Here is a 13,112-nt window from a genome sequence, read left to right as displayed (position 1 = left end):
TCTCAGCTCACTGCAACCTCCACCTCCCGAGTTCAAGTGATTCTCCTGCTTCAGCCTCCCTAGTAGCTGGGATTACAAGTGTACACCACCAAGCCCAGCTAATTTTTATATTTTTAGTAGAAATGGCATTTCACCATGTTGGCCAGAGGCTAGTCTCGAACTCCTGACCTCAAGTGTTGTGCCTGCCTTGGCCTTCCTAAGTGCTGGGATTATAGGCATGAACCACCACACACTGTCCACTGTTGTGCTTTCTAACAACATAGATTAGTTTTGCATGTGTCTGAACTGTAAAACTGGATTAATATTACATACATATTCTTTTGTGTCTACTTCCTTTTGCCTAATTTTATGTTTGAGATATTTTAAAAATAATATCAGGAAAAATGACAACCTGCAAATTGAGTTTTTTCACTTTCTTATGTACAATAACGTTAAAATCCAGGAGAAAATATAATTGAAACTTCAAATGGAAAAAGTTGTTTACTACATAAAATCAACAGAGGATACCACAAAGGAATAATTGCTAGATCTGAGTTAATTAAAATTAAATCTATATCAAATTAATCTGTATCAAAACTGGTAAAAAGATAAAACTAAAAGGTATATGAATAACCAAGGAACATGTGTACAACAAATATGACAAGGTATTATCATTTACTTTATACACAAAGAACTTGTATAAATCAGTAAGAAAACATTACTTCCCCAAAAGAAAATTGGGCCACCAAGCACCCAATCACAAATGTAAATCAGAACAAGCAGATAACCATTTTATGTATCTAATTGGGAAAGGTATTTTAATTTATAAAAAATATATTTTAGGTAATAATCTGAGTTTCAGTCAAATATTTATATATAAAAATATTTCATAACAATGTAAACAATCAAAATGTTGAACAGTAACATAAATGTTCCTATGAACATTCTTACTCTGGAAAATTATATAGCCATTAAAATCGTGCTTTTAATGAGTGTTTGATCATAAAGAAGTCTTCAGTGTATACTGTTAATTGCAAAACATGAAACTTAAAAATATAACTTGTGTATGTGTGCTTATGTGTGTGCATATCTGTATAAAAATATTTGGAAGGAATTGTATCAGATTGATGGCTCCTATTGCCTCAGTGCAGTTAGTGAGATTACAGGTGATTTTAAAATTTTTCTTGATTAATTTTTTTTTAAATTTTTTACCTTAACTCTCTCAGTTACTTAGTTCAGTCAATAAACATTTGTGTACCAGGTATATATAATTGAATAAAAACGTTGTAGAAAAGAGGACTGTCTAGGAATCAATGTGTGACAAAGGAAGGTCAAGAGAAAGTTTCCAGGTATCTTATTTTAGAATCAGAACTCAAGTCCAGTGGACGATTTTGTTTAGTGGATTTTGGCTCAGTATTTAGTCTTTTGTGCTGTTCTGCACAAGCTTCAGCTTTCTCTAAGCCTTTCTCTTCCCTGAACGGTATGCACATATGTCTCACTGGATCCAATTTTTTACTTGAATACAAATCCAAAATTAATCAATGTATTTTGTACAAATACAAACATAATTACCACCTGAAGAAGTATTCCTTTTTCTCTTATATGAGTAATGCTTCTCATATATTTCATAAGAAAATCAGTTTTTCCCTCTGCAGTGTTTTTACCTTCTGATAGAACCAGTCTATTTTTAGGAAATACTGAAATACAATTTTATATTAAAACAAAATCCCTGGTTATTACTGAAGGAGGAGTTAATTTTTGTAGGTGTTTATGTTCCCTCTGTATATACTTCCACCTCTCTAGAATTCCAATAGCTTCACAACAGACTTCATCCTGAAAGCAGCCATTAGTTATCTGCCAGGCTTTCCCTAATTTTTTAGGTACCCATCAGTTTCATCCTGCACATGACTATTGTCTGGCCTGGAGCTGGGTGATATGCTTCTTTTGCAATTGCTTAAAAGAACATTTTAAATGTAATTTACTCTATTGTCAATTTTTCAAGAAATTTCTGGGGCCACTATGCTTAGTGTAGATTTGGACATTAGTTTGACCAGATTCCAGCTCATTTTTAAATTCAAACAGAAAGCACAAGTAGTTGTTACAATCTAATCTAGAAACTAGAAACAATAAAATTGTAACAGAACCACCCAGACATAAATGTCACTGATTCATTCTCCCATATTCTTAGTCATGCATTTATTGTCTGTTTAAGTCAGTAAAATAATGATTAATAAATAAATAGACTGCTTATTATATGCACACCTTCTTTGAAAGCAAATCCTCCATGTTTTCCACCTATTCTCATTGTGTTTTAAGCAATTGCCTCCAGAGCCTGATATTAGAATACAGAAATGTTCTCACTTTCAGTTAAATAATTTTGAAATAAACAGTGCAATCATCCCTACGAGGAAATGTTTCAGCTCTTGGATGCATAGACCACTTTTTTATGAGGCCTAATTATTCTGAGACATAGTGCTAGGTGACAGGCTGGTCCCTGGCACTGTTCACTCTCCTCTTACCTCTTTTCTTCTACCTAGAGCCCCAAGGCTGTGGCGTCCTTTAGCTCACACTGCTGGCTGCTCATCCTGTTCTCAGTTCCACTTACTTAAGTTTCTTCTGATATTCACTCTGTCACTACAATGCTTTATAAAAATTTATAATAAAATAACATCTTGGGCCCCATTCTTATCTATTTAATGAGCTGGGAAATATCAAATGCTGCAAAAATCACCATGCCAAATTAAATACAGAGCTCAAGATGAGAAATACAGTTACTCTGATAGACTTGGGCTTCTCCTAGTTATTATCTGAATACAAGAATATAAGTGTTTCTCAATGTTCCTTGTTCACATTTTTTGTGCCCTTTTAGGTTAATCTGTGGAAAAATGTTTTTTTCATAGATGATTCAACTTAACACATTTTTTTCTGTTACCAAAAGTATATGTGTGGCAAGTCAAATATTGCATAATATGCTAACTTTTCCAAGACTTAGCTTCCTCATGTGTATAAGGAGTAAAACTTCACAAACACAAAGATTCATTCTAAGTCTGAAATCTCTAGATCTCTGCTATTGACAAGTGGCTACATGGGACCAGCAGTAGGCAAACAAAATATTTTCTAGTCCTATAAGTAACTTAGACATTCTTTATTTATTTCTCTCCCTTCCTTGCTTCCTTCCCTCCTTCCTTTCTTCCTTCCCTCCTGTTTTTTTCTTTTTTGTTTCTTTTTTCTTTTCTTTTCTTTTTTCTTTTCTTTCTTTCTTTCTTTCTTTCTTTCTTTCTTTCTTTCTTTCTTTCTTTCTTTCTTTCTTCCTTTCTTTCTCTTTCTTTCTCTTTCTTTCTCTCTCTTTCTTTCTTCCCTCCCTCCCTTCCTCTCTCTCTCTCTCTCTCTCTCTCTCTCTCTCTGTCTTTCCTTCTGACGGAGTCGCACTCTGTTGCCCAGGCTGAAGTGTGCAGCAGCACCATCTCAGCTCACTGCAACTTCCATCTTCTGGACTCAAGGAAGCCTCCCAAGTAGCTGGGACTACAGGTGTGTACAACTACGTCCAGCTGATTTTTTAAAAAAATTATTTTTAGTAGAGATGGGGTTTCGCCATGTTGCCTAGACTGGTATTGGACTTCTGACCTCAAGTGATCCACCCACCTTAGCCTTCCAAAATGCTGCAATTACAGGCCACTGCGTCTGGCCTTAGCCACAGTCCTTTCCTTTCCTTTCCCCTTCCCCTTCCCCTTTCTTTTCCCTTCCCTTTTCTTTTTATTTGTTTTTCTTTTCTTTTGGAGGGTCTCACTCGGTCACCCAGTCTGGAGTGCAGTGGCATCTCCATGGCTCACTGCAGCCTCAGCCTCTCAGGATTAAATGATCCTCCCACCTCAGTCTCACGAGTACCTACGACCACAGGTGTGCACCACTATGATGGGCTAATTTTTAAATTTTTTGTAGAGACAGGTTCTCGCTTTGTTGCCCAGGCTGATCTCAGAACTCCTGGGCTCAAGTGATCCTCATTCCTCAGCCTCCCAAATTGTTGGGATTATAGACATGAGTCACTGCACCCTGCCTCCATACTCATTTCTATCCTAGCTTTGTGCTGTATACATGCTTCATAGCATTTAATACATTTTGTTGTAATTATTTATTTTCACTTTATTCTCACCTTCTGGTTTGTGAGTTTCTTGACAGAATACTTACATCACTCACCTCTATATACTGCACACTGTGACAATTTCTGAACCTTACTAGGTATTACATGGTTTTTAGATGGACACATAATTGATCACAATTGAGAGGAGGTCTGTAAGCTATGATCTGTGCACCAAATCCTTTCCACTGCCTGTTTTTGTAAATAAAGTTTTATTGAAACACTGTGCACCCATTCATTCACATATTGTTTATGGCTGCTTTCTTATTATAACAGGGGAACTGATTAGTTGCAACAAAGATTATATGACTTGCAAAACCTAAAATGTTTATTGTCTGTTCTTTTTCAGAAAAATTTGCTGATGCCTGATGTGGAGCATTAGAAAGGAATTATTTTTCCAAGAATCAGTCTGGAAGTCCCAGCATACCAAGGTTAACCAAAACTCTTCTACTCTGTTCTCACAATTCTCTGTAACTACTTCTCTTCTAAAATGTATGACACTATATTGTAACCTATATTTCCCACTAGACTCTGGGGATATGTAAGCTTTATAGGAGCTGTGCATGATTATAAGTCAGTGGCCTCTTAAACTTTTTACCTATTTACCTCTTAGGAGAATTTTGGAAAATCCAGCACATCTTAAAATTGAGATCTAAAATTTTTCACTGGGGATTCAGGCCACTGCAAAAAATATAACTTTGTGCAAATGTAAATATAGACTCTTTAACATAAAACTGTTCCACCCAAGATAATTTATACAACAAAGTGTTTGATATCCACTATTATCCATCTAAAGAAGCTTTGGCTTATGCTTAAGATGGAGAAAACAAGTAAAACAAGAGAAAACCGCTTCCACTCTAACAATGAGAACAAACCAGAGAGTCTACAAAATCATGATGGTTGCAGCCCATTAGTGAGCTGAGGTTGCAAGGCCACCTGATGAGTTAAGACCCGAGGTTGACAGGTCCTTCTGAGGACAGCAGGACAGAAACAAGCTGTTGGACATTTATCACAGCAGTAAGAAGAGATGGCTGCCATAGAAGTGGATAAGAGTGGAGCTCAGTGAATTCTTACTAGTGAGTGTCAGTGTGGTATGCTTCCATAGGAGAAGGCTGCACCCCCCTGCCAACTCTTTCTTTGGACCTCTACCTGATGCTTACATGGAAGATCTGGACAGGAGCCAGGGATCAAAGGGGCACAAAAAAACTTTTTCTGATGAAGGCATTTTTCTATAGCTTATATTGGTGGTTACACAATTGATATAATTATCAAAATTCATCAAAAGGAACCACTTAAAAGTGGAATTTATTATATATAAATTATACCTCAACAAAGCTTAAATATAGACCAGGTGCAGTGGCTCATGCCTATAAGCCCAGCACTTCAGGAGGCTGGGGTGGGCAGATGACAAGGTCAGGAGTTTGACACCAGCTTGGCCAATATGGTGAAACCCGTCTCTATTAAAAATACAAAAAGTAGTCAAGCATGGTGGTGCGTGCCTGTAATCCCAGCTACTGGGGAAGCTGAGGCGGGAGAATAGCGTGAACCCAGAAGGCGGAGGCTGTAGTGAGCCAAGATCACACCACGGCACTACATCCTGGGTGACAGAGTAAGACTCCATCTCAAAAAAAGAAAAAAAAAAGTTGAAATAATTTGGGGCAAAAGGAGTGGTAGAATTGTATGAACAATATAATATTCTTTATGTAATTTTTAAAACATGAAAAAATACTACCTATTATTTATGGATTACAGTATGCATAGAAATGATAAACATAAAATTTAGGATAGGGATTACTTTGGGGGAGAGAGGGGAAGAATGAGGTAAGAGGATACAGTGAGTGTTAACTGAATATACTGTGCATCATTTCTTTTTCAAAACAAGAAGTAAATATCAATAAGCAAAAGGTTAAGATTTTATGTAGTTGGGTGATGACCATATAGAGGTTTGTAATGTTACTTTTCATAATGAATGAAAGTAATTTGAAGTTAAACTTACATAGTACAAAAATTCTAAACAATAAACAACATAATTGAAATTAAGACAAACAAGGGCAAGCGCTAGATAGAGCTGCGGAGGGGAACAGGCAGAACAGCATGGTCGACCTGTGGATTTTGTAATGTCTTTGCAGCTCAAATAAAATTCTTCCCATAACAGTTATAATTCTCAGTCCCTTCCATTCTACTGTACTTTGCCCCTCTTTTGTTAGGGAAAGACAGATTTCTTCCCATCAGTGATGTTTTTCCTTTGAGAATCAGAAGGGACAAGTGTCCAGGCCTGCCAGCTTGATTCTATCTTTAAGGACTGGTACTTGCTAACATTCGACAATTTTAAAAAAGTATAACATCTAATAAAGCAATCAAGGGATAAAATGACTGTATTTGGACAGTAGTTCCTCTAGTCCCCAGCATTTGCGCTTCTCGCCACGATATGGGTAGTTTATGCAGTTGCTCGGCAGCCTGCCTCCTGCAGTTCACGTTTCAAGACATACAATTTACCTCCTGGACAACCTCACTTCCCACCACTTTTGGTCACTTCTATTCCCTTTGGAGTGTGTAGATTGATGCTGAGGAAGATATCAACCAGGATACAGAGATAACTACTGGTACTTCCTCTTCCTTCTCCTCCTTGCTTCCTCTGCCTCTTTTCATTCTCTTCTTCCTTCTCATCTTCTTTTTCCTTTTTTTCTAACAAGGATGGCAATTGCAATCTTGGCCATGCCTGACATCCATGATCTTTTCCAATTTTTTATTACATCTTTCCTGACAATATTACTGCTAAAAACTCAGAAATAAGAGAATTTTCATTTTTAAAATTTGTGTAACTAGACTTAAATCCATCTCTGGGACCACATCTCACTCTTGTGGGTAGAAATTCTATCTCACTCCTCATTACGGTGTTTCCTCACCACATGGGCATGCATTACAGTACTGATATGTTCACATGGCCATTGTTCATTAGTCCACACTTGTTGAGTCTTCTGTTCTTCCAGAACGAACGGTCCCTTCCACATCAGAGGCTCTGTTGTCATAGTTTTTGAAGCATGGGCACTTGGAGACCTAGTTTCTGTATCCCCAGGGGTACCAGGTAGTCATCTCAAAGTCTTGTCACCTTCCCTAGATACTGCTTCTGATATCAATTAGTTCTTTCACCTTCCACTATGTCTTAGTCCATTTTTGCATTGCAATAAAGGAATATCTGAGGCTGGGTAATTTATAAAGAAAAAGGCTTATTTGGCTCATTATTCTGCTGGCTGGAAGATTGGGCATCTGGTGAAGGCCTCTGGCTGCTTCCACTCATGGCAAAAGGTGAAGGGAAGCCAGCATGTGCAGAGATCACATGGCCAGAAACGAGGAAATAGGTGGGCTGGGGGGTGGGGTGGGGTGCTAGGCTCTTTTTAACAACCAGCTCTTGCGGGACCCGATAGAGCAAAAACGAACTCATTCCATGAGAACAGCACCCAGCCATTCGTGAAAGGTCTGTCACACCTCTCACTAGGCGCCACTTCCAGCATTGAGGATTAAATTTCAACATGAAATTTGGAGGGGACAAACAAGCAACGTATAGCACATTACACTGAGATTTGCTTTAAATTGGGATTCATTTCTTCCTTTCCCTCTTTTTTTGTCAACTGTTGCCATTCTCTCATTCAGTTCCCCTCAGCCATTCTCCCTCTCTTCCCTCCCCATCCCCCATCAGGGTGGCGGACGTCATTTCTTCAATGAACTTAATATTTAGAAAGATATTTTCACTCCCAGCATCAACTGTTTTCTGTCCTGCAGAAGTCTTAAGGTCAGAAAACACATACTGGCCTGGCCACATGTTCAAAATGAGGAAATACTTAAAAAAAAAAAAAAAGGGAGAGCAAGTAAGAGTTAATTGATACTCCTATGCATTATCCTGGAACACAATCTATAGAAATGATTCCTGAAAGGGGAACACCACACACCAGGGCCTATTGTGGGGAGGGGGGACGGAGAAGGGATAGCATTAGGAAATATACCTAATGTAAATGACGAGTTAATGGGTGCAGCACACCAACATGGCACATGTACACATATGTAACAAACCTGCATGCTGTGCACATGTACCCTAGAACTTAAAGTATAAAAAAAAAAAAGAAAAAAGAAATTATTCCTGATAATAGCAACTGCTCATTTTCTGATAACTCCCCTCTGGCTTGAAAATACATAAGTGAAATTCTTTAGCCTACTTTAGACAACTACTTTTAGAATCAAACTGTCCTATGTTAAACTTCTCAGTTCTGTCACATTCTAGCTGATATCTTGGGTCCCTGAGGTGGGCACTGTGATGGGCCTCCCAGATCCCTCTTCAATGGCCAGATCCCTCTTTTGCCCCACCTTGAGAGTGTCCTTTGCATACAACTTTCAGCTCCTCTGCTGCTTCAGGCATTGCCTCAGCTGCAAATAACCTCCTCACCCCAAGTCATGCCTTTTTTCAGTATAGTCTGCCTTTAATGACTGATTGATGCTGGGTAGTAAAGGCATGACCATACATCCCCAACCTGAGACCATGCTGGAGGACCCTTACAGCTTTAGAACTCCCTGTGGTTGGTTGAGGCTTTCTTTGAGACTGCATCACAGCTCAACTTCTTCCCCTCCCTCCCTCTGCCCACTACTGCTTCTCTTCTCTCCTTTCAACTAGTTTTCATCCAAAGGGCACTCCTTAATAAATTTCCTGCATGCTGTGATCCACTTCACCTGCCCCCAGCTTGCAACACTTTCTGAAATTAACTCCCTCATTTGTAACACAGCACTATTGTAAAGATGAAATAAAATAGTATATGCCTTACTATAGTGCTTGGCACATACACACACCAACAAATGGTGGAAACTATTATTTCTATAGTTTCTCAAAAATAACTTTGCTAAAATATATTCTGAACTTTTCATCTTTCTAATCTAGTCAAATCAGAATCCACTAGTAGAGGGCGCTTTTGGATTCAACAGTAAAAAGAGAATCTACAAAACCAGCTCATCAAAAGGATAAGTTTCTCTTGCCATGCTATGGCTGCTAGATTTGTTTGCCAACAATATGTTGCAACATTTCTGCAGGCAATAGCTTAAATAATGTTTTTCTAAACGAAAGTAGGAAATTCTGGTTGTGACACAACACCTGCAAAGATATTTTCACTTTGGTGCCAAGATACCTTTAGAAAAAATACTATGCATTCCTTAGTTTCATCAAAATGAGACTATCTATAAATACTTACAAAGTAATGAGTGACCAAGAGTGGTAATGCCAATATCTGATTATAGTATTTGTTTAGCTATCCTCCCTAAAAGATCCTTGTCCTATTATAATGCCCCAAATTTGACTCCTTACGATTAATTCCTTTCCTTCTTTATGACAAGGTGAGAATACAGGAATAATTTATTGTTTTCCAACTTAATGTGCATGACAACTCACTTGCAAACTTATAAATGTAAGCTCCAGCATGCTACTCTCAGAGTTTCTGATTCAGTGGATCTGAGCTGGAGCTCAGGAATGTGCATTTTTTCAACAAGCACCCAGAAAATTTTGATGCTTATGGTGAGAAACACCTGCATAGAAAAAGGCTGGATTAGTCCCTACTCAGTCCAGGGAATAAAGAAGAAGGAATAAGATTAAAAATAAACTTTTAAACATTGCCACACCCAGGATTTCAACTATCATCTTGTGGAATCCACATGAGACACTTTTGAAAGAGCTAAAACAAACACCACTCCTACAGGCCAAGCTTGTCATATAGCACTCACTACCAGGTGATCATTTATGATGTGGAGCAAGGGTTGATCTAGGGTTAAACACTTGCTTTTTTTTTTTTTTTTTTTTCTTTCCTCACTGACAGTTCTTTCCCAGCCTGTGTTGAAGTGTCCCAGGGCTCAGACCTTTGTCTTCTCATTCTCTAGGTTGTCCATTCTCATGACTGTAAATGTCATCTATTAAATATAAATTCCTAAACTTATATTTACAATTTTGGTCCCCTGAGCTTCAGTTCAGATATTTGTCTACTGGGCATCTCCACTTGAATACAGAATAGGCATTTCAAATTTAACTTGTCCACAGTTGAGATCTTAGCTTATGATCTCTCCAACAATTCATCCCCATGACTTATGTATCTAAGCAAAATGATAACTGAATTCATCTATTATCTCAGGATTTGAAGTCCTTTTTGGCTTGTTTTTTGATATCCCTCATGGTCTGCATTATATGGGTACGCAAATCTGTTGGCTCTACTTTCAAAATAAATCTGACATCCAAAAATAAATCTGATATCCAAGACAGTATTTCAATTGGATATTTTATCCTCAATGTCCATATCTCATCACTTTCATTCCTGCTACACTGAAAAAGCCATCACCATCTACTGCCTGAATTCCTTACTGGATCCCATGCTTCTTTTCCCAGCTTTCCTATAATATATTCTAAACAGAGCAGCTAGAATGATCCTATTAAATCATAAGTCAGGTCCTTCTCTCCTTTATTGAAATATTCCAAAAGTTTCCAGTTCACTTGGAGTGAGGTAAAATTCACATCTTTACCATGTGTCTTAGTCAGTCCAAGCTGCCATAACAAAATACCCTAGATTTTGGTGCCTTAAATAACAGAAATTTGTTTTCTCATAGTTCTGGAGGCTGGAGTTTCCGAGATCAGGGTTCCAGCATGATTGAGTTCTGTTGAGGGCTCTCTTCCTGGCTTGCAGATGGTCGCCTTCTCACTGTGTGTTCATATGGCCTTTCCTCAGTGCATGCAAGTGGAGAGAGAGAGAGAGAGAGAGAGAGAGAGAAATGAGCAAGCTCCCTTGTTCTTATTAGTGCTGTCTTATAAAGGCACTAATCCCATTAGACCAGGACCCCACTCTCATGACCTCAGCTCACCCTGACTAACTTCCGAAGGCCCACATCTCCAAACACCATCACATTGGGGATTAGGGAATATGAATTTGGAGGAGACACAAATATTCAGTGTCTGATGTATGGCATATAAGACCCTTCACAATTTGGACCTGGCCTTATTTCCCTCCTCTCTTTTATTCACCTATTCAGATCCAACCATCTCTGTATTCTGGGTTTTATTTAAACATACTCAGGAATGATCCTACCTTAGGATCTTTGCACTGACTGTTTTCCTTTTCTTCACACAGTCAAATGGTTCATTCTCTAACTTTATTCGGTGTTTCATTAACTGTCAGTTAATCACAAGTGACTTTTTTCTTTTTTTTCCCTGAGACAGGGTCTCATTCTGTCACTCTAGAGTGCAGTGGTGTGATCACAGCTCAATGCAGCCTTGACTTCCTGGCTTCGAGTAATCCTTCCACCTCAGCCGCCTAAGTATTATAGCTGGGGCTGCAGATGCACACCACCATGCCCAGCTAATTTTTGTATTTTGAGTTCGAAACCAGCCTGGGCAATACGGCAAGACTCCTTCTCTACAAAATACACATAAATTAGAAGTGACTTTTCTTGTCTATGACTTTCAGCCAAAGACCACGAGGAACACACTTATAGTCAGCGTTGGGCTTCTTGGCTCATTGCAGTGAGAGAAACACACCATGAGTAACCATGTAGTGTACAATAAGGGGGTTTTAGAAGGAATTTGTCATAGGACTCAGGTTTGTGCTAGGTGATTTTAGGGAGGATTCAGTGAAGCATGATTTTGTTTCTCTATTGGAGGCTGTCGGAAAATGGACAATTCTTAACAATTTTTAACTATGATGAATGGTGTGAGACTAAAGCTATAACTGATGAAGAATCAGCAAAAGCTATTATTTATATTAGCTGGATGAAGGGAATGTTTGATCGTTTTTGTGATTTGCACAATATTATTGTGTTTATCTGTGCTCAGATAGGGTTACTATTTGGTTTTGGTTTTGTCTTGCTCTAATACAGTCACAAAAGTGGTCTGGTCTGATTTTACTTTTTTGTAGAATTATTTAAGTCTAACCAGAGAAAAATTTGGCCATCTCTTAGCTGACAGCAGTTGGGAGCTTCTTTGTTCATATTCAGTCTGAAATACAACCTCTTACTGTTTTTCTCCCCTAATGCCCCTTTATTTTTGTTATTTTTCTTCATAGTACATATCACTGCCATAGTACAACAAACATATCAACATATTGTTGATTTGTCCATTGTCTATAGTCCTCTACATGTAAATTCTATGAGAGTTGGGATTCAGGTTCACTTGTTCCACTTCATGACCTATATATTCTCCTGGAATATAATAGGAGATCAATACAACAGGACATCAATACAGCAGGACATCAATATAATAAATGTTCAATATGTACTTGCTAAACGATTTTTTTCTATTACTTGCTAATTTTCCTAAACTCACATCAAAACAAATCAAATTATAAAAGAGCCAAAAGGTAAACAAATATCATCCTCAAAGTGTATGAAGTTAAGCATAAATAAGATGTAAATGAAGACACAACTAACAGATTTATACAGAATTATAGGATTGTTATATAAATCTTAGTATGACTTTTATAATAATCTTCAAATGTTAGACTGTCTTTTACACAAAGTATAACTAGCTTTTATCTCTCTGCAAGAAAAATTGGAATTAAATTAGAGATAAAAATAAATTCCCCAAATGGGCGGACTGCTAAAGATGAACTACTTAAATATACACATGCATGAATTATTACATAGCTTTTAAGGAAAAAAAAGCAAAAGTGCTCCTTGATAAAATATATTCATATTTTTTGCACACACGTACAGGGCATTTTTAAGTAATTTTCATAAGTAAGTAAAAGGAAAGAAATGTACTTGAGTACACGCATAATCTCTTTATGACAACTGCTCACAGTACTTTGCTAACATGCTGCTTTTCTTTGAAATTACAAGTGTGGGTGTGTGTTTGTCCACTATGTGTGTATCTGTATTCCCCACTCACCACCCAAAGAGCCAATTACTAGTAAAGTAAACAGAACTGAAAATCATCCTGCAAACGCTCCTAGCCGGTGAGTGCTCGGGGGCACTGTTCAGAGAGTGT

Source organism: Mandrillus leucophaeus, unplaced genomic scaffold (assembly GCF_000951045.1).
Source record: "Mandrillus leucophaeus isolate KB7577 unplaced genomic scaffold, Mleu.le_1.0 Scaffold75, whole genome shotgun sequence".
In the NCBI taxonomy this organism is placed as follows: domain Eukaryota; kingdom Metazoa; phylum Chordata; class Mammalia; order Primates; family Cercopithecidae; genus Mandrillus; species Mandrillus leucophaeus.
This window is presented reverse-complemented; position numbering follows the sequence as displayed.